The sequence below is a fragment of the Hypanus sabinus genome, chromosome 9 (assembly GCF_030144855.1).
Source record: "Hypanus sabinus isolate sHypSab1 chromosome 9, sHypSab1.hap1, whole genome shotgun sequence".
Lineage (NCBI taxonomy): Eukaryota > Metazoa > Chordata > Chondrichthyes > Myliobatiformes > Dasyatidae > Hypanus > Hypanus sabinus.
Window position 1 is genome coordinate 24169976 of NC_082714.1, and position 23162 is coordinate 24193137.

Consider the following 23162-nt stretch of genomic DNA (forward strand, 5'->3'; position numbering starts at 1 on the left):
TTTCATCCATACATTTCTTGAAATCGTAGTTTTCCTATCTGTTAATGGCGGTTTGAGAGGCATGTCTCTAAAAGTATCGGGTTTATCACCGTGATGTCGTAAGAAGGCCTACTGCTGGTTTTGCTCTCTCTGGGGCGACCAAAGTGGGCGAAGGGAAGCCTGTCGTTGTTCCAGTGACTGCGTACAATCTCTGACTCTAACCCTGAGCACCGCTAAAACTCAACAGCATCTGTGTTTTGTTCATTCTCCCGCTATATAGAATGGCGACTTGATTGCGGTCATATTGTAAGTTTTTTTTTGCTTTTTCAGATATAATACTTGCCGAAATTATATAGAGTGGTAACGGTGACAGTTGCTAACATTTAATCCAAGTCTGTTGAAGTTAACTCTAAGAACAACCCAGCTGTTAAACAGTTTTATTTAAGATCTATCAGACAACTTTTCCCCTGAGTACTGGGTATTTAAATTTGGATTGTGTCCTATAGTAAGAACCCGAGTTAATGTTTTTCCTAATGTCATGGGAATTGAAAAAGCGACAGCCTGTGCCATTTCTTTCCTAAATAAAATTAACGTTCAAAGATACAGAACGATTTTGAACTGTGATCTTGCAATGTTTTGAAAAGTTCTAAATGGGAAGCCAGAAAAGAAAATGATTTATTAAGGAGGTGATTATTTATTTTTGGTAGGTTAATTTATGATTGTGATCCATTGTAGATATAACCAGTCATCCTATATGAGATCATTTAATTCTAAAAAGAAGCTGCTAATCGTGAAGGTGTGGGAAGAGAAACTAATTGAGTTGTTTGTTGAGAATATAATGTTATCTGACTGCACCTGTTATACTGCTGAGAGTTTTGTGCTTCTGAAATTATCAACTGCTCCCAATGATACATATATTATACTTTCAAAAATAAAACTATTGTTATGAAATAATTCTTATTTTTAAAGTAAGCTAAAACTGAGGAGCTTGTGTTCATGCATTATTAAGTCAGTATGTTTGTAGAAATTGCAGTAAGTGATTTCCTCCCATTTAAAAACAAAACTGAAATGGTTTTCATAACTTTACAATGCTCTGCTCTTTTTGTGAGCATATTATTGAACAGATTGTGACACTCAATTTGTGCTCAACAGTACCTTCAATGTAATAATAACCACATTTTCTGTTTTTGTAGAGTCATATGAGGGATAAATATTGGCTTTAATCTCTAGGACACTTTCTTCCTCCTTGATCTTCTTTAGAAGATAGTACATCTTGTTTTAAAAGAATCACTATTGATAGTAAAGCAGGATTGCTATCCGAACTGCATTGAAATGTCCAACTGAAAACATGTTGAGGCAAGCCCAAATTACCTGTGAACCATGGTTAAGGTTATATGATACAACAAATTAATTTTAAATATCTAAGGGTATTTAAGCTGTGATATTTAAAGTTAATACGTAAACATTAGTTTAAAGAACTTTGTGTGGAAAAATTTCTATGATTTTACTTTTGCAGCAAGTTCAGATTTCAATAAAATACCCTGAATGTTTTTGGACTATAGCATAATTGGATTAAACTATTATTTTACTACCAGAACATGTGTAACTAGCCATATTAGTGCATTTTCCCTTTTTTGGATTATTCCAGTCTCAACTTTTATTTGAATATTGATTCCCACTTGAGAAATGATCTGGCTTTGGGGACAGGGAAGATGGTTTCTTTTCAACGCTTCCAGGCTTCCATGATCGGAAGAAATTGACGTGAATCACTCTTACATTCTGCCACACCTTTTATGAGCTCAGATAGGAATGTCAGTTAATATATTCAAAAACTTCTATGCTAAGTAATCTATTTTATTTTAAGAAAGTCACTTGACCAAACTCAGTTTCACTGATCTCATCTCAATACCAGTCCTGATGACTTTTGATTTTTAATTATATTTTTGCCAATTCATTGCTGGAATGCTGATTTGATGTCTGAAACATTTCCTGTTATGTGTTCTGTAAATTGAGGATATTTCACAGATGAAAAAAAAATTGAATGTAACTGATCCATGTTGTAGCTAGTGCCTGGCACTGCAGTGAAAAGAACTACTTTCAATGCATTCAGAATGACCTTCTGTTTGTAGTTGTAAAAAGTAATTGGTATGTATTTTAATGCTGCATATAATTTATGATAAATGCTTAGTTTGATTAGGGACTAATACTGATGTATTTAATTACAATAGAAATGATAATACATACCAAGAAAATATAGAGCTCAAGCTTGTAACTAGAGCTTTCTTAGAAATAATAGGACGTGCAAGGAATGAATATTATGTGAACACTGATAAACTACTGGGAATACCTGTTCCCATAATCTAATGATGAGTATAAAGAACCCAGTGGGAACAAAGATGGAAAATGTAACAGTTATATCTGTACCATATTTTAAGCAGAAAATTACTAAAGTCAGTTAGGGTAGTAGTGACTTAATTTTGCCTATAAATCAAACTTCAGTCTCATTGTATGTAACATCTTGTCTTTCTGGCTGGTTTAAATCTCTTAAATAATAAATTCAGCAATATCAAAACTTGTTGGCTAATTAAATCTCAACAATTTCTAGCTGATGTGGCATGTTAGTTTGCAAAATGAAGGGGATTCATTTAAATTCTTGTAGTTGAAGCCATGCACCAAATCAAAGAAGATGTATTTTCATTCGGACTGTCTATTGTCTGAAAGGCTGGTGGGTGAAAGTAACACAAATGTGTGCATAGTTATCTGCTTGCCCTATTGTGCAACTAACCTTTTGTGAATTCTTACATTTTGGCACGATGTCTTACAAACTCACCGTTGCAAAATCCGTGTACTTGAATATTTTGGTGATTGCAGCCTCCTCCAACCAGATACTCTGGTTTCCTTCCCCACTCAAAAGACCTACTGGTTAATAGGTGAATTGGTAATTGTAAATTGTCCCATAATCAGTCTAGGGTTAAATAGAGGGTTGCTGGGAGGTGCAGCTCTGCCACTGGAGACCATGCCTCCAGACATGGTTAAATTTCCCTTTGAATCTCTGCACCATGTCTTTAGAAAGACATCTCTTTGAAATGGTTTCGTTACACCATACTTCCTCATGTTATTTTAATTCTGTGTAATTTGCAATGTGTTATGCTTGATCAGAGACTAGTAGAGGTACATTTAGTTGCAAACAAAATACTAATCCAAAAGAATGAATGTCATTGTTTTACAGATAGTGAGATAAGACTTTCATGGAAGTCACAATAAACTGATAAGCCATCTCTACGTCTTTGTTTTGGTGTTCAGCTTCATCTGTTTACATCTTTGATTGAGATGTTCAAACATTTTTCTTGTATCATTGGGCAACATTTGCATTCAATTTCAATTATTTAACCTGATCAGCCATAACAGTACACAGTAGGTTATAGACCAGGGGTGGGCAAACTTTTTGACTTGTGGGCCACAAAGGGTTCTAAAATTTGACAGGGGGGGCCGGACCAGGAGCAGATGGATGGAGTGTTTTGGTAATACACCTCGTAAGAGAAAATAAAATATCATGGGATATGTAGAAAACATGTGCTTTAATTTCAATTGAAAATGAACAAATGCATACAACAAAATATCTGTCTTTGAAATCCCATGGTATTTAGCTATTTATTGAAATGACTTTTAAAACACTGAAAATTAAATGAATAAAATACAGCTTTTTTAATAGTAACAGTTATTATTTTAAAGCACTGAAAATTCTGTTATCCTTCAAGATATTATCATCATCACTCTCCTCCTGACTGTCTTTATTTCAAAGACGGTAGGAGATGCAGGTCTACTTGTCCTGCTCCTTCTTATTCAATTGTCCCTTGTGGTAAAACTCAACAATGACCAGCCAGTATGCGGAGCGTGTTATTTGATCTGGAGCACATTTTTTATTTTGAGAACGTACGTGCACCTGCGCACTACTCATGTCCATCACTTAACAGAAATGACATGTAACATGTAAGGCTTATTGAAAAAAATATTTTCAAATGCATTTTTTACATAACACAACGAAGAAACTTATTTTTAATTTCAGTGGGAACAGTGTTGTTGGTCTCCCTTTTTAGCCAGCGCATCAAAGTCTGGATTTAGTTTTGTTGTGGCGATTCTCAGGATGGATCTGAGGTGTTGGTGAGTTAACTTGGATCTGTGGCTGGCTTTGTTGATGTTCATGACGCTGAACGCCTGTTCACACAAATAGGTCGAGCCGAACAAAGAGTAAAGCACAAATGTGGAGTAATACGCTGCACCTCAACAAAGGTCAGTGTGTAGCAGTGTGCTACATGCTGCGCTAAAATTACGACATAGACTCGGTAACTGCAGTCGAAGAAAAAAAACTTTATTCGAAATCCCCAGCCTCACTTTTAAGCCTCCCTCAACCTGCCCCACCTGCGCAGAGGCTCCAAAGCTCTGTGCTCGCAAATCCCCGCAGGCTATCTCCCGTAGCCGGAACGCTGGCTAATTGTGAGCTGGTTCGGATGTGCCAGGAAATGGGTCGTCACAAATGTATATACAGTGCGTCATCTATTGGGAAAACGCCAGAATTGCGGGGAAAAAACGTTAACAAGGTTTATTAATATAATTTTATCAAGTTCTGCAGGCCGGATTAGTCGCCACAAATGTATATACAGTGCGTCATCTATTGGGAAAACGCCAGAATTGCGGGGAAAAAACGTTAACAAGGTTTATTAATATAATTTCATCAAGTTCTGCGGGCCGGATTAAAAAGCTTAACGGGCCGCATATGGCCTGCGGGCCGTAGTTTGCCCATGCCTGTTATAGACTGATAACCAATGCTCACCCTGGAGGACGAGTTGCAACATTTCAAGGCTGTAATATAGATATAATTGGCTTCAAAAATTTCAGCCATATTCAAGACATATGGATGGTCATTCTATAGGAAACATTTCAGATTTTGACTTTTAAGAACAATTCTAAATACAATAAATTTATTTTTATTAGCTCTTAACAGAAACTTAATATTCAAATAACAAAATAGTGTTTGTTAAGTAAACATATTCACTCCATCAAAATTATTTCTTTTGGAATTTTAAGCAAATCTTTTTACGCACCATGTTTTGGCCAACCATTATCTGTTGTTGAACAACTGAATAACAATTGTTGGTTTTCACATTACTGAAGTAGTGCTGTGGGTGATGGAGTACCAATCACACATAGAATAAAGGTCTCAGTTGAAGGCATTGTATTGTGCAAAGTTGAATACAGTACAAAAGTACCATTATGAATATCATTCAAAGCAACTACTAAGTATTATTCATGAGAATCTTCTATCTCTGATTGAAATTACCCATCCATTTGAAGTTTTGTCAGTCCCTGTGGATTGGGGCTGTAGGGAAAAGTAAAAGGAGAACAACTTAAATTCCTGAGGGCCAGGAAAAAGTATATTAGTTTCCCTTGCTGTTGAATTCTGCAAAATAAATCTAGAAATAATTGAAGGTGTAAAGTTGATTAATCCATAAATTCATATTTTTTTATTTCCAGAACTCTTAAATATTTATATACTTAAAGGCGTACATCCACTGAGATTCATGTTCTTTCAACCCATTTGCAGCATGTAACCCCATCCTCTAGTCCAGTGGAAGTACTTGTGTTCATTTACGCATGTGATGCAGACTTAGCACTGCGACTTTCTCATAATATGTAGCTTGATGCTCAGTTTTTGCATCAGTTCAATTAGTTTATATCAATTGCTAAGCTATGTTGCAAAGTAAATTTGCACTTGTACGATATTTCTCAGAACCTTCAGCTGTTCACAGCTCAATAGTTATCAAAGACTTGTCACTGTTTTATTGTAGGAAAGCATGACAGCAAATTTATGCATCTAGTTCTAAAATTTCAATGAAAATGACAACCATTTTCAGTTATTGCCAAAAAATAATCTTGGGTCTGTAATGTGTCCCCATACTTATAAGTGTGTGCATTCTTTGGGTGTACCTAAGGAATCAGATGGCTCCTTAGTTTGGCTGTATTCACTATTTGGAGAAATTTTCAGGCTAATAATATTCTGATAAGATTTGACACTTTTTCCACCTTTAAGTTATGGCAGGTGTAACTTGAAAGTAAGGTCAGCATGGGCATTAAGGTAATTAAACAGCTTCCTTCCTGGATAAAGGAAAATGGATCTCTTGTAAGACAAAAATCAATTTGCTTGGACATACAGCATGGTGAAACGGGGCTATTCTACAAATGCAGTGACTTATGATTTCAAAGATGGCTGTTGCTCAAGGGCCATCCATGCATGGTCCAAGATCTTGCAGGGCCAACTTGCTACTTTTACATTTCATCCACAAATGGTGGATAGACATGATAGGGTGATCTTATAAAGAGACTCCTTGACGAGACAAAGGGAAAAAAACTAGGGGAACGGTTATTAATTATAGAAACCAAAGGAATACCTTGAACAGAAAGTAAATCAGGATTTAGTTCAGTTAGGACAGTAATTAGATTTCATTGAATGTTGAAAAGTGACATGAAGGAACACTCTCATGTAGGTATGGTAAGAAACTAAAAATGATGAGTTAGCAAATAGGATAATAAATACCTAAGGTCATGTTTCAAAGTACCTTTGCACTGAGCAGGTCAGAACAGAATATTGCTGTTCTGATTTTGCTTGCAAACTAAATTATTTGGATTCAAAAAAAGCATACTGCTGAAGAGGGACGTGCTTTCCTGACTTCCACTTTCTGAAATCCACAAACAATTCCTTGGACTTGCTGAGGCCAAGTCCAAGGTTGTTGCTGTGGGAGCTCTTAACCAGCCAGTCTTTCTCACTTGTGTACACTGCCTTGTCTTGTGGCTAGGCATAGCTCAAAAAACATCTGTATATTTGCATATAACACAGGTTTTGTTGGTAAAATCTCAGATGGTGACCAAAATGTAAATTTTCAATGTTACATGATACTAACATCCCAGAGTGACAGTTTGGAGCAGAAAATGGAAAAATGGGTGGTAATAGAATGGAGGGGAAGCCTTTTATAATGTGAGAGTTCTATAACAATAGATACAACTACTAAATCAATGTTTGAACATGAATATGAATGCATATGGTTGAGAAAAGATTGACATTTCAAGTATTTGAAATTAGAATGTGTGTGATGTTACGATATTCTACAAAAGGCTCAAAAAGGACAAAATGCCATATTTTCATAAATTCTTGTGTGAGTGGAATTCCAGAGTACTTCAATAATAGAGTATACAGGGCAATTTTATTCTCTTTGCCTAAACAATAAATACTTGTGAGGGTGGGAGTGCATTACAGATTCAAAATGCTAGTTTCAGGATAGCAGGACTGTAATTTGACAAACGACCAGGGCTAGGGCCTCTTCATGAGAGTTGAGGAAAAACCTACTGATTTATTATTGTCACATGCATGAGTTACATACTATCGTATCAGTGGAAAGAACTTTATTTTGCGAGCCATTCATATAAATCATTGCATCAGTAACTGAGATAGTACAAGTTTTAAAACAATAACAGAATGCAGAATAAAGTGTGTAAGTACAGAAAAAATGCAATCCATGCAGGCAATAAGGCAGAAGGCCATAAGCTAGATTGTGAGGATAAGAGTCTATCTTATCATAGAAGGGGCCATTCAGTAGTCTTACAACAGAGGGATAGATGCTGTCCTTGAGCCTAGTGTTCATGTTTTCAGGCTGTTGTAACTTTTGTCTGATGGGATGTCCAGGGCAGATTTGAATCTTACTGGCAGTGAGAAGTGGAGATGGAGGCTGGTTTTCATGATGTGCTGAGCTGTGTCCAAACTGTAGTTTCTTGTTGTCTCAGTCAAAGCAATTGCCATACCAAGCTGTGATGTACAGTTGCATGTACTCACTCTGACAGTAGAGGCCATTCTGGGAGATCCCACTTTTTCTGGTGCTCGGTGAAGACGTCTCCCAGTTATGCCGGGTCTCCGCCATAAGCAAGAAGCCGCACTGGATACAGTATATGACCCCCAACAGCTTCACAGGTGAAGTGTTGCCTCATCTGGAAGGACTGTTTACGACCCTGAACGGTAGTGAGGAAGGAGGTGTAGGGGCAGGTGTAGCACTTGTTCCGCTTGCAAGGATAAGTGCGAGGAGGAAAATCAGTGGTGGGGGACGAATGAACAAAGGAGTTGCATAGGCAGTGATTCCTGCGGAAAGTAGAAAGTTGGGGGGAGGGAAAGATGTGCATGGTGGTGGGATCCTGTTGGAGATGGTTATCACTTTGTGTTTCTCCCTCCCCTCTATCCACCATCTAACGCTGACTGTTTTTTTTTCTCCAGTCCTGCTGAAGGGTCTCAGTCCAAAATATCAGCTGTACTCTTTCATAAATGCTGCCTGGCCTGCTGAATTCCTCCAGCATTTTGTGTGTGTTGCTTGGATTTTCAGCATCTGCAGATTTTCCAACGTTTGTGGTAGTTATCATGTATTGCTTTATTCAATAGAAAGCAGGTCCTTCTGGCTCAGTGAGCTGTACTGCCCAGCAGTCCACCTAACATTATTTAACTCTAGCCTAATTACAGGACAATTTACAATAACCAAATAACCTACTAACCAGAGGAAAGTGGAACACCTGGAGCAAACCCATATGCAAATGTACGTACTGGTGAATCTGTGGAATTCATGCCACAGACGACTGTAGAGGCCAAGTCATTGGGTATATTTAAGGTGGAGATTGACAGGTTTTTGATTAGTCAGGGCTTGAAGGGTTGCGGAGAGAAGGCAGGAGATTGGGGCGGTGAGAGAAATGGATCAGCCATGATGAAATGCTTGATGAGCCAAATGGCCTAATTCTGCTCCTATATCTTATGGTCTTATAATATATCAATCTGTATGGTCCACTGTTAACAACATTGCCTAGGTAGTGGTGTTATTCTGGGCCAGAGATGGATTGATTTATTGTTACTTTGTGGTTTCCCAAAGGTATGTTGGAGTGTTGAGTTTGGCATTCAGATTTGGTCTCTTGTCAGTTTCAATTTGCTACATTAGGAATGATTGGCATGAGTGAGTGGGGTGCAATGGAGGTAAAGATGTCTGAACCTGTGCCTGCCAGCAATCTGATTAAAGAGTCGTTTAGATCTAGTTATTGCCAATGTTGATAGTTCTTTGGAATGAAAACAGGTCAGTTCGCACATATAAAATAAAGCCCTTGAAATATGCACTCTATACTGCTTGGTTTAGCAACCAAATTGTAGTAGTTTTTTCTTTTGATTCATTATTTGCCAAAGCAAGCTGATTTTATATCATGTCACACAAGTCTGAGAGATTACAACTATAAATAAATATGCTGTCAATATAGGCAAAATTATCATTTTCAGAACCTTGATAAATTGCTAACATATATGAAAAGTCGTGGTATAATTGAGCAACACACACACAAAATGCTGGAGGAACTCAGCAGGCCAGGCAGCATCTTGGAATTACAGCATCTGCAGATTTTCTCGTGTGTACAATTGAGTAAAATGTTTTTGCCCTTTGTCATATGGAATTGACAAGTGCATTGTTTTTGTTTCAATAAACTTACAGATCATGGTGATCAGGTAATGGTAATTTGTCTTTGTAGAATCCATAGATCACTACCTAAAAACGTGAGAAATGGAATAAAAATGGCTGTCATGGAATTTGTGTGTGTGGCATGGGGAATAAATGGATAAGTGCATTTTGCTTTTCAACTTGCATTTCTTGAAGCTTGTGCAGAGATTGCAGCTTTGAATGGCGAAAATCATGGTACAGAGAGCTGAAGTGAAACATATCCCCACCCTCCCTGTAACACTGGAGTTGCTTTTATTTGACAAAATCTGTATAAAAGTGGCTAGGGCACTGGTGCTTGGCCTAGGTTTTCCATCTCTGGGTGAGTATTTTGAAGTGATATACAGTGTACCTCAATTGGTAAATGGTGGGAAGGGAGTTGCTCACTGAGAGTGACCCAACTTCTGATCTGATCCTGTAGCTGAAGTATTTATATGGATGGTGCCGTTTACATTTCCAGTCAGTGGTGGCCCTAGGATATTCATGGTGTTTTGCTAGGAAGTTCTTGATGAATAAGCCAAGGAAAGTTTGGCATACATCATTGTGGTGAGGAACCCTGCTGGATGCTCTGGGGCTGAGATGATTGACCTGACAACCACTGCTATTTTGCTTTTCAGGTGATTTAACCCCAGCCACTGGAGAATTTCCCCTTTTAATGCCTATTGATTTACGTTTTGCCCAGGTACCTTGACACCACATTCAGTTGAATGCTGTCTCGATGTAAAGGGCAGATACTCATGTGCTGCCTATGAATTCAGTGGTTTGCTCCATTTTGGACTGCCAACTTCATTACTGCCTTGGTCCAAGTAGTTCTGGTGAATTTCAAAGTGGGCGTCAATGAATGGTTTATTGGTGTGCAAGTACTGCTTGCTAGCATTGTTGATGACAGCTTCTAGCACTTTCCTAATGTCTGTGAGTAGACTGACCGGGCAATAATTAGCCAGACTGGATTTGCCCTTTTTGTTAACAGGATATAACTTGCAATTGTAGTAAAATGTTCTTTATCTTGTACTCTTAATTCTCTTGTAGCAAACACTAATGTTACATTTTCTTTCCTGTAGTGTAAATATAGACAACTTCTTCACCAGTTTAATGAATACACAAGGCTTTTGTTTTCCTTCTATTTTAGTGCACAGCATGTCTATGAATATACAAAGATCTTTTTTAAAAGCAATCTCTTGGATTGAGAAGACTTGCTGCTGCTCCATTTTCGTGGGTTTTCAAGTGGCTGATAAGGCCCTCTTGGGAACCTCAGACTTTGCTGCATTGAAGCAGGAGTTACTTTACAGGACAGATGGTTTATTTGGAGTTCTTTCAGCTATCTCTGCTTGGTTCCTGTCAAAGATGCTTTCTGCTTTCCTAGATGCCACTCAACATTGAGTAGCTAATGGTCACATATTCTCATGAGTTGATGTGGATTTAATTTTCAATGAGTTTGAGAATGTGCGCAAAACAAAGAAAATTTCTTGAGTGTGGCAGAGCTCAGGATAGCATATCTGTTTTGAGATTCTGGTGTTGGGCATGCTGTTGACGTGTCCACCCAATGGAACTAGCTGAGTGTAAATAGTCACATTGCTTGGAATGTTGCCCTGAGAATGGATGCTGATGGTCATTAGTTCAGCCTTCTAATGGATTTGAAAGATTTCATGGCACTGAAGTGTTTTGAGGTGAATGTTATAGATAAACCACACAGATGTCCAGTAAATAGTTACATTAGTTCTTGATGCAGTCTTGATGTATAAACTGTACTGTAGAAATTGTACTGGAAAAAACAGGGAGATGTGTCACTGACACTTTTTGTTTGCTGTTTGGCATCTGAAAAATTAGCTAATTTTGGAATTTATTCTGTTACCCTAAACCTAGTCATGGTATTGAGATGTGATGACTGTAAACCTTTTTAATTCATAAGGAAAATGAGACTCGTTATTTTTGAAAATTCATGGTTCCAGTTCATTTTGTCTGTAGGTTTCTGAATTCTGCACTATTTTAACTTTTGCTGTAATGGTCAAATTGTTTGGAAAATATTAGTAGAATTCAATAGAAGTAAAATGTGATTCGCTTTTCCCCACATGTACCCTACCATTAGTCCTATCACTCACAGACCTTTTTCTGGTTTCCATAGAAGTGTTGATGAAATTCAGATGTAGCTCTGCATTACTTTCCTTTGTATAGCATGTGTTATTGAACTAGCTTAACATCTATTTGTGATGCAGCTACAACTTGTTTCAGCTCTGGAAATCATACCATGTATCTTTGGCTCACCAGGAAGTTTTAAGGAGTATAGAGAAAATATTTCAGGACTTCTATCCTCCTCTCTGACCTTTACACAACTTTTGGAGCATTGTATGATACCTAGTAAAGCTTCCAAAACTACATTCATTCCTTTACAAATGCTATTTGTTTTGACCTTTTCCATTAGGCTTTACAACCTCTGACTTGGTATTAAAAAATTTGGATTGGGAATTTCCAGGTTCACATCGCAAGTCCTTGAAAGTTCAACAATAACAACAGCAGAAAATCACATGGGACTATTCTTTGTGTACATCAGATTAATGCAGCAGGTGTTTAAATGTTTATGTAATAATCGTAATATAATTTGAGTTCAATGTAGCATTCAAAAGGGATAAATGTGAAATGGTTACTAAGAAGACATGAAATTGAGCAAGTTTTATTTTAATGAAGAGACGTCTAGGGTAGACTGGGCAAATCTAATTGACTCAATGGGAATTAAGGCTCTCCTTGTCAAAAGTTAATAACGAATATCATTAAAAACTTAAAAATAAACCATTTTAAAAGGCCAAAACAAGCAAATCTTATAAACTGGCAGAGATGCAAAGTGACAAAATATAGAGCTATATAAATGGAGTTTGAAACAAGCTCAATGTTATTTTACATGCAATTAGTTGGAAAAAAAAGCAGTTGAAGGCAATATGTGACTCCCTAGAAATAATGGTATATTGTACATTAAGCTAAGGAAATGATAGATAAGAATCATTGAACTGTACAGCACGGAATGGGCTATCCAATCCAACTTATCAGTGACTAGTAATGGGCGTTATTCCGTATTAATTCCTTTGCCCAGCACTTGGTGTTCGTCGAGTACTTTGAAACGAGGTTTCATCAGTGAACTTTGGACAGTAGACTCGGGTCACAAATATAGTTCTCTTTTTAAAAAGCGGAAGTGAGATGCCGCCACGGTTTACAAGTTCAATTAAACTGAAGAAGCTTTAGACTTCCACTCAACTATCCTGCTGTGGAATGTACAGTCTCTGGAGGTTGCTTTACCAGAGGGAAATCAGGGACTGCTGTGCACTTTGTTTCATGGCAATATGGCCCACAACTGCTATTTCGGACGCCGCACTGCAGCTCAGTGGCTTCACTGTTCTCTGCAAAGACATGACAGCTCAGTCTCTAAAGGCAGAGGAAGTAGAGTACGCTTTATGATTAACTTGTGATGCACAAACATGACAGGTCTTTCTCAATCTGCTCACCCAACCTGGAACACCTAGCAGTCAAATGTCGTCCATTTTATCTGTCAAGAAAGTTTTCGACCATTGTCCTGGTAGCGGTGTACATTCTACCTCAGACCAACATCAGACAGGCGCTGGAGTTGCTGAGCACTGATGAGTAAGCATGAAACAGCACACCTTGTCATTGCGGGATATTTCAACCAGGCCAGCTTGAAGTCTCTGAGCAATTACCACCAGCATCTCATCTGTGGAACCAGAGGAGCCAACACATTTGACCATCATCAAGAATACTTGCCATGTCATCCCACACCTACACTTTGGAAAGTCCGATCATCTGGCTGTACTTCTACTTCCAGTGTATAGGCAGAAACTAAAGACTACAACACAAGAAGATATGATCAGTGGAGGTGGTGGTGAAGTGTTTACATGACTACTTTGAGTACAATATTTGAGTACTTTGACAGTACAATATTCAGGGATTAATTTAAGAGTCTGAATGAATATGCCACAGTTGTCATTGACTTCCATTAAAACCTGTGAAGATGAGTATGTGCCTTTGAGAACATACCCAAATCAAAAGCCATAGATAAACCAGGAGATTTGTCATCTGCTGATGGCTAGATCTGTGGCATTCAAGGCTATGTATTCTGTATTGAGTCATTCCTTCAATAAAAATATATTTTAAAAAAAGACTGGTGATCCAGAGCTTATACAAGAAGTCCAGGTATGACCTATGGAAAGCTGTTGTAAGAGCCCAAAAAGCAGTTCTGATTGAGGTTAGAGACAGAATCAGATGTATGTTAGCCCTGGCAGTGTTTGCAGGCCATTACTTCCTACAAAGCAAAACCTAACATCATAAATGGCAGTGATGCTTCATTCGCAAATGAGCTATTGCCTTTTATGTACCTTTTTAAAAAAGGAGAATAAAACTACATATATGCGAATCCCTGCAGCATCCAGTGACCCTGTGATCTCTGGTTCAGAGATCTAAGTCAGAATATCCTTCCAAGAGGGTGAACCTTCGCAAGGAGTCAGGCCCCAATGGTGTACCTGGTAGGGCTCTGAAAATCTGTGCCAACCAGCTGGTGAGAGTATTCAAGGATATCTTCAATTTCGCATTGCTGTGTTCAGAGGTTCCCACCAGCTTCAAAATAGGAGAGTACCCAAGAAGAGCAAGGTGATCTGCCTCAATGACTATTACCCTGTGGTACTCAGATCTACTGTGATGAAGTGCTTGGAAAGGTTAGTCATGGCTAGAGTCAACTCCTGCCTAAGCAAGGACCTGAACATGCTGAAATTTGCCCATCGCCACAATGGGTCCACAGCAGATACATCCTTACTGGCTCTCCACTCAGCCTTTGATCAGATGGACAATAGTAATACTTAATCAGGTTACTGTTTATTGATTACAGCTCAGCTTTTAACATGATTATACCGCCACTACTTATTAAAAGCTCCAAATCCTAGGCCTTTGGAATTGGATCCTTGATTTCCTCACTGGGAGACCACAGTCTGTGTGGATCAGAAGTAACATCTCCTCAGCGTTGGCACTCAACACTGGCACATCTCAAGGAAGCATGCTTAGCCCAATTCTCAATTCTCTTTACACCCACGACTGTATGGCTAGGGAAATCTCAAATGCCATCTATAAATTTACCAACAACACAACTGTTGTTGATGGAATTTCAGATGGTGATGAGGTGTACAGCAGTGAAATGGCTCAGCTGGTTGAGTGGTGTCACAGCAATAACCTTGTGCTCAATGTCAGTAAGATCGAGGAATTGATTGTGGGCTTCCAGAAACACATTAGTCCTCATCAAGGGACTAGAAGTGGAAAGGATGAGTAGTTTCAGGTTCTTGGGTGTCAGCATCTCTGAGGAGCTATCCTGGACCCAACATATTGAAACAATTACGAAGAAGGCAATTACTAAGTGGCTATATTTCATTAGGAGTTTGAGGAGAATTGGTACGTCACCAAAGACACTCGCAAATTTCGACATATGTACTGCAGTGAGCATTCTAACTAGTAGAATTGATGTCTATTATGGAGGAGCCACTGCACAGAATCGGGGAAAAAGCTGCAGTAAGTTATAAACTCGGCCAGCTCTATCCTGAGCACTAGCCTCCCCAATATCTAGGACACCTTCAAAAGATGATTCCTCAAAAAGGTGGTGTCCATCATTAAGGATCCCCCCACCCCCCCCATCATTCAGAAATGCCCTTACATCATTGCTACCATCAAGGTGGTGGTACAGGAGCCCAAAGACACACACTCAGTGTTTCAGCAACAGCTTCTTCCCCATTGCTATCAGATTTTTGAATGGACAGTGAACCCATGTACACTTCCTCAGTATTTTTTCCCTCTCTTTTTGTATTACTCATTTTTTTAATTGTTGAAGTTTATAGTTATTACTGTAAATTGCAGTGTACTGCTGCAGCAAAACAACAGATTTCACAACATATTAAACCTGATTCTGATTCTGTTCTTTATGCGTGAGTGATTCAAATGCATATCTAGATGCATGGATGCTGTCAGTGAGGCAACTTCAGTTGTATCTCAAGACAGTGCATTCCAGATGCTTTGGCTGAAGAAGATCCCTCTTGTATCTTTTCCCCTCATCCTTGTCCTGTGGTTTTGTCAGCCTCTGATAAAACTGTTAGGTTCTTCTGCATCTGAATTTACAAAGAAAATTGAAGATATCCTGAATTAGGAATCAGTAAAATTTATGAAGATTCCCAAGATCAAATGATGGAGAATATCTCACTTTTTATATTGCCAAATAATGCTATTTTAGAAATGTGAGTGTGAAAGCAAAGTACTTGAGCAAGTTAGGCTAGCATTTGACTTTTGGAAATTACTCGAGCTTATAGTCAAAGATAATCGGATTGAAAGCTTTGAAAATTTTCAATTGATTTGAGAGAACATTAAATTGTATAGATCATGCCGAACAAACATGATCACATGTAGTGCTAGCTAGCTAGCAGACAAAATAGGACTTGGCAATAGAGCCTCCTAAGACAACTCGAGCATTCTGTAAGATGACTGCTTTTACACCTGGTCCTTGTATTTATTGATTCCCCTCATGCTCATAGATTGAGCAGTTGCAGCCATGGATATATTCATAAACTGAGCATGTACAGCCCTCAGAATTTTGATATGAAGTTTGTTGTTATTCAGCAGCCTTGCAAAGATGATAGTCCCTCAGCATTTCCTTGGGTTGTGTTGGTTGTTACAGCAAATGACGCATTTCACAGTATGTTCAATGCAAGTGTGAACGATAAATGAATCTGAATAAATTTGAAAAATAATGCACAAATAAAAGAATAATGAGTTAGTGCTCATGGACTGTTCAGAAACCTGATTGTGGAGAAGAAGCTGTTTTTGAAGCACTGAGTGTGGGTCTCGGGCTCCTGTACCACCTCCCTCATGGTACAAAGATTTTTAGTTCTTTGGGTTTACAAAGTATTTCAATCTTGGGTTATATCCTGCAATGTGGCTTGATCTTCCATTTCCAAGTTCTGCTGTCTGGGTGAGGTGGGAAATAGTCTCTGGATACCATGAAGACATTTAATAAATAACCCCCAAAGACAGTTAATGTTGCTAATGAAATTGAATCCAAATTTACTGAGCTAGCTGGATTAAATGGAGTTAAGCTCCTTCTGCTGGTTGCTGTATCTGAGCTTGGGGGGTGGGGGGGGGGGCACAGTGTAACATTTAGAGACAAGCCCATCAGGCAGGTCCCAGCTTGTAGAATTTGGGATTGATGGAGGGGGCAGGGGTGCATTCAGATTCCTGTATTTATTACATGTACGTGAAAACAACATTGAGTGAAATGCAATTGTTTGCATTAAGAAATTGCGCAATCTAAGGATATGCTGGAGACAGCCTGCAACTGTCGCCACGTTTCAGTACCAACATATCATGCTCAGGAAACATTTGTGAATAATTCATGAGTTCCTTAGTATATTTGAAGGAAAGGGAAAAGAATAAGAGATTCATATAATAGTGACGAAGAGTAAGAGGATCTCATTTCCAAAGATCTGCAGGGCAGGATGATCTGTGTTTTACTTGTAAGTGTACTCACCCTTCAAACAATGTAAACTCCCTGTCTTAGCTGTAGTTTGCCTTCACCACAATGTGATACTTCACAATGGAAAAAATCATAGGATGGAATATAGGCAAAAAGGAAACTTGCTGGATTATTTAATGTTGCATTGGTCTTTTTGTACAGTGATTAGGTACAGTTTCAAATGCATCTGTTGTATTTGTCACAAATTTGTAATAGTGTAGCGGTGTGCTACACGCAGCGCTGAAATAACGACACGTAGTCGATGAGCTGCAGTTGCAAAAGAGATTTATTCGAACTTCGCGGCCTTGCTTTAAAGCCTTCCTGATCCCGCCCTCCCCGGGCAGGAATGCTGTATTCACAGTCCCATCCCGCGTGCGGGTTTTTCCCCTTGCTGGTGAAGCAGACTTGGAGCCCTTTTTGGGACTGGCCTCAATGCCGGTGCACGCCGATTTGTGAGCCGGTTCGAGTGCGCTGGGAAGTGGGTTGCCACATAACCCCCCCCCCCCCCAAGAACCGGTGATACACCCCCCAATGTCCACAGTCTGGGCCGGACTCTGTTTGGGAGGTCTGCCTCTGCGCCTTGGTGCCTGAATCTTGACCGGCTGCGCCACGTCCACATGGGCTGGTTTGAGTCGGTTCACTGTGAAAACCTCCTCTCTCCCCCCAATGTCCAGCACGAATGTGGACCCGTTGTTTCTGATCACCATAAACGGCCCCTCGTAGGGCCGCTGTAGCGGTGCCTGATGTCCGCCCCGTCGTACAAAAACGAACTTACAGTTTAGCAGGTCTTTGGGTAAGCAGGTTGGGTTCTGCCCATGCTGCGAAGTGGATATGGGGGCCAGGTTACCGAGCTTCTCGCGTAGTCTGCCCAGGACTGCTGTGGGTTCTTCCTCTTGCCCCCTTGGGGCTGGTATGAACTCCCCTGGGACGACCAGGGGTGTGCTGTACACCAACTCGGCCAACGAGGTGTGCAGATCTTCTTTGGGTGTGGTGCGGATTCCGAGCAGGACCCAGGGAAGCTCGTCCACCCAGTTAGGTCCTCTCAGGCGGGCCATGAGAGCCGACTTCAGGTGACGGTGGAAACGCTCCACCAGTCCGTTCGACTGTGGGTGGTAAGCAGTTGTGTGGTGCAGCTGTGTCCCCAAAAGGTTGGCCATAGCTGACCACAGGCTGGAGGTGAACTGGGCGCCTCTGTCGGAGGTAATATGGGCCGGTACACCAAAGCGAGATACCCAGGTGGCGATCAGTGCCCGGGCGCAAGATTCGGAGGTGGTGTCAGTGAGCGGGACCGCCTCTGGCCATCTTGTGAACCGGTCCACAATAGTGAGGAGGTGCCGCGCTCCATGCGATACTAACGGGGCCCACGATATCCACATGAATGTGGTCGAAACACCGGTGGGTGGGTTGGAACTGCTGCAGCAGAGCTTTGGTGTGCCGCTGCACCTTGGCAGTTTGGCAGTGCATGCACATTTTGGCCCATTCACTGACCTGCTTGTGGAGTCCGTGCCAAACGAACCTGTTGGAGACCATCTGGACGGTTGTCCCGATGGAGGGGTGCGCTAAGTTATGAATGGAGTCGAAAATGCGCCGCCGCCTGGCTACTGGGACGACGGGGCGGGGTTGGCCGGCGGTGATGTCACAGAGCAGGGTCCTCTCACCTGGGCCTACGGGGAGGTCCTGGAGCTGCAAACCAGAGACTGCGGTTCTGTAACTTGGGATCTCCTCGTCTGCCTGCTGCGCCTCCACTAATGCTTCATAGTCTACCCCTTGAGACAGGGCCTGAATGGTATGGCGAGAGAGAGCATCTGCCACGACATTTTCCTTTCCCGAGACATGCCGGACATCCGTCGTGTATTCAGAGATGTAGGACAGATGTCGCTGCTGGCGGGATGACCAAGGATCGGACACCTTCGTGAACGCAAAGGTAAGCGGTTTGTAGTCCGTGAACACGGTGAAGGGCCTACCTTCCAAGAAGTACCTGAAATGCTGGATTGCCAGGTATAGTGCCAACAGTTCCTGGTCGAAAGCACTGTATTTGAGCTCGGGTGGTTGCAGGTGTTTGCTGAAAAATGCCAGGGATTGCCAGCGACCCTTGATGAGTTGTTCCAGCACCCCACCGACTGCCGTGTTAGATGCGTCCACTGTGAGGGCGGTAGGGACGTCCATTCTGAGGTGCACTAGCATCGCGGCGTTTACCAAGGCGTCTTTCGTGTTAATGAAAGCGGCGGCAGACTCCTCGTCCCAGGTAATGTCCTTGCCCTTACCCGACATCAGGGCGAACAGGGGGCGCATGATTCGGGCAGCTGAAGGGAGGAAACGGTGGTAGAAATTTACCATACCCACGAATTCCTGAAGGCCTTTGTGTTGGGTCGGGAGAAATGGCGGACTGCATCTACCTTAGCAGGCAGAGGGGTTGCCCCGTCTTTAGTAATCCTGTGGCCCAGGAAGTCAATGGTGTCGAGCCTGAACTGGCATTTGGCCGGGTTGGTTGTCAGGCTGTATTCACTCAGTCGGGCGTAGAGTTGACAGGGGTGGGACAGATGCTCCTGACGACTGCTGCTGGCTATGAGGATGTCGTCCAAATAGATGAAAGCGAAGTCCCGGTCGTGTCCCCACCGTGTCCATTAACCGCTGAAACGTCTGTGCGGCATTCTTTAGGCCGAATGGCATACAAAGGAACTCGAAAAGGCCGAAAGGGGTGATGAGTGCCGTTCTGAGGACGTTGTCCAGATGCATTGGAATTTGATGGTATCCCCGGATGAGGTCCACCTTGGAGAAGATCCGTGTGCCGTGCAGGTTTGCTGCAAAATCCTGTATGTGCAGCACAGGGTAGTGGTCCGGTGTTGTAGCCTCGCTCAGCCTGCGGTAATCGCCACATGGTCTCCAGCCCCCGGATGCTTTGGGCACCAAGTGCAGGGGGGAGGCCCATGGGCTGTCGGACCGCCGTATGATCCCCAATTCCTCCATCCTCTTGAACTCCTCCTTCGCCAGTCGGAGCTTGTCCGGGGGAAGCCTTCAAGCACAGGCGTAGGGTGGTCCCTGTGTCGGGATGTGGTGCTGTACGCCGTGTCTGGGCATGGCTGCCGTGAACTGTGGTGCCAGAAACGATGGGAAATCCGCCAGGACTCTGGTGAAGTCATTGTTGGACAGGGTGATGGAGTCTAGGTGTGGGGCTGGCAACTGGGCTTCACCCAGGGAGAATGTTTGAAAGGTCTCGGCGTGGACCAGTCTCTTCCTTGGCAGGTCGACCAGTAGGCTGTGAGCCCACAAAAAATCCACGCCCAGTAGCGGTTGGGCTACGGAGGCCAGTGTGAAGTCCCATGTGAACTGGCTGGAGTCGAACTGTAGCTGCACCGTACGGGTGCTGTAGGTCCTTACTGTGCTGCCGTTCGCGGCCCTCAGGGTGGGACCCGGTGCCCTGTTGCGGGTGTCGTAACTCGTCGGAAGTAAGACGCTGATCTTGGCTCCGGTGTTGACCAAAAAGCGGCGTCCCGACCGCTTGTCCCATACATACAGGAGGCTATCCCGATGGCCAGCCGCCGTAGCAATCAGCGGCGGCTGGCCTTGGCGTTTCCCGGGAACTTGCAGGGCGGGCTACAGCGGCGGACTTCTGCGCCCCACCGCTGGTGGTAGAAGCACCATTGTTCGTTGGTCTCCTCACCCCTCCCTCTGGGGTTAGTGGGTTCTGCTGCCGGGCCTGGCCTGGTCTGGTCTGCTGCTGGGAGCGTGGCCTGTTGATCTGTGCAACGGACGCCCCACTCTCCTTCTTGGCTTTCCACAGCAAGTCCGCCCAGGCTGTCACCTTCCGGGGGTCGCTGAAATCCGCGTCGGACAGCAGCAGTCGTATGCCCTCGGACAGCTGCTCCAGGAATACCTGCTCAAGCATGAGGCGGGGCTTTGTCCTCCGGCCAGGGAGAGCATCTCGTTCATCAAAGCCGATGGCGGTCTGTCTCCCAAACCATCCAGGTGCAGTACGCGGGCAGCTCGCTCGTGCCGTGAGAGTCCGAAAGTCCTTATGAGCAGGGCTTTGAATTCCATGTATTTGCAGTCCACCGGGGGAGACTGTATGAATTCCTCAACCTGGGCTGCTGTTTCCTGGTCAAGGGAGCTCACCACGTAGTAGTAGTGTCCTCCGAGGTTATCTGCCGAATGTGGAATTGGGCTTCTGCTTGCTGGAACCATAGGTGAGGTCGCAGCGTCCAGAAGCTTTAACGAAACTGCATGAACAGATGCGGCGTCGTTCATCTTTGGCTCAAATATCGTTTGCACCGTCGGGGTCACCAATTGAAGCGGTGTGCTACACGTCGCGCTGAAATAACGACACGTAATGGATGAGCTGCAGTTGCAGAAGAGATTTATTCGAACTTCGTGGCCTTGCTTTAAAGCCTTCCTGATCCCGCACTCCCCGGGTGGGAATGCTGTAGGGGGCACGTATTCACAGTCCCATCCTGCGCGTGGGCTTTTCCCCTTGCTGGTGAAGCAGACTTGGCGCCTTTTTTGGGACTGGCCTCAATGCCGGCGCGCGCCGATTTGTGAGCCGGTTCAAGTGCGCTGGGAAGTGTGTCGCCACAATAAGATATATAACAAATGAAAAGATTCCTCTATTCCCCTTGTCATTTGGCCTACATCTCTGAAAGTAGCTACAGTTCCGAAAATCTGATACCAAATGTCAACTTTGGCAACTCACCAGGCTCTTTCAATGCCAAATATAGTTTCTTAATTGGTTTGAAGAACTAATTTGACAGAAATCAGAAGCTGATGCTAAATTTAACAGGAAGGAACTTAATGTAGTACGTAAGTGATGCTCAGGGCTGTTGGCTCTCAATAAAAAATTATCTAAGCACCAGAATACTGCAGCTATGACTATTGGTGTAATGAACTCTAGGCTTTGTCATAAGATGTCACCTTTAACTTTACAGTAATAACTTTCACACCATCTATTTGAATACATTGCACTAATGCTGAAACAGTACTTGGGCAAACAACATAATCATGTTGAGGCTCAACATGGCAAAATTCAGTTGTTCTTGCAGTCTAAAGCAGTGTACACTTCTGAACAGTCCTGCCGCTGTCAAAAGCATTTCTTGAGCATTGTGGAGCAGGCAACGGGAAACTAAGATGACTTCTGTTTTGAGTATGGTTTTGGGAAGTTGCAAGGAAGAGTTGTTACTTCTCTCCAGTGGTTTTAGCACCTAAAGGATAGGATCATTGGGAAGTGTTATAACTCCTGAATGTTGGTTAAGGAATTGAGGGGAATTGGAAGTAGGTTCTTCTACTGGAATAACATGATGGGAGTGCTCAGGTTGGCTTTTGGTGGGGCTTGAAGTTAAACTGTTGGAGCAAGGGAAAGATTGAGAAGTTAGTGATAAGCAGACAGCAGAGAGTGCATTAGGAGGCGATTAGGGAATATCCAACATTTGCAACGTATGGTAAGCATATTACTCAAGGAAATGGCTAACAGCTCCAGATTTCTTAAGTTGAGCCCTGTTCCGGCAAATCTCTGTAAGTTGAAGCAGACCACATGTTATGAAGATCTGCTTTTACAGGTGCAGTATAAGGTCCCAGGTGAGGTTTATGAGTTTGTGATGCACAACGAGTGGCATTCCTGTGTATATCTGAGCTTCTCTAATTTAGTTTCTTAATTGTGTTGAGCACCAAAAAGGAAAAATACAAACTTTGTTTCTCACAGTCAGTCTAATATTTTGCTTTGCAAAATCAGCACATGATTAGAAATTGGACAGCATGTGTTAATTTATGGAAATATTGTGTAAAGATGAAGGTTTAAAATGTACTGTTATGCCATTGAAAATAATTTTAAGACAAATGAATTGTAGTGGAGCAAAAGAGTGCCAAGAAAAGTCACCTAGTTTTCATGATTCTCAGTATCATGCATCTATTAATAGTTCAATCATAAATGGTGAAGAGATGACACAAGTAATTGTCCAAATGCTTGTAAAGAAAATCCTGAAATAGTCATGATTCTGTCTGTATATTAAAACTGGGCACCTCCTTATTTTAAAACTTAAAATATAACTTTTTATTATGAGAATAGAGATTGGGACCCTTTCAAAGGATACTATTGC

At 42.0% G+C, this 23162-nt stretch overlaps 1 protein-coding gene across 6 annotated transcripts in view; it reads left to right on the forward strand.

Annotated features, from left to right (window-relative positions):
• Window positions 1-23162, forward strand: part of dcun1d3 (defective in cullin neddylation 1 domain containing 3) — a 36977-nt gene that overhangs the window by 324 nt on the left and 13491 nt on the right. For 2 of the 6 annotated variants that reach the window (XM_059979320.1, XM_059979319.1), the window contains exon 1: window positions 4-285. The exons of the other annotated variants lie outside the window; for them this stretch is intronic. The gene's annotated coding sequence lies outside the window, so the exon portion shown is untranslated. Of the gene's footprint in view, window positions 1-3; window positions 286-23162 lie in introns of those variants that run through there. 6 annotated transcript variants of the gene reach the window in all.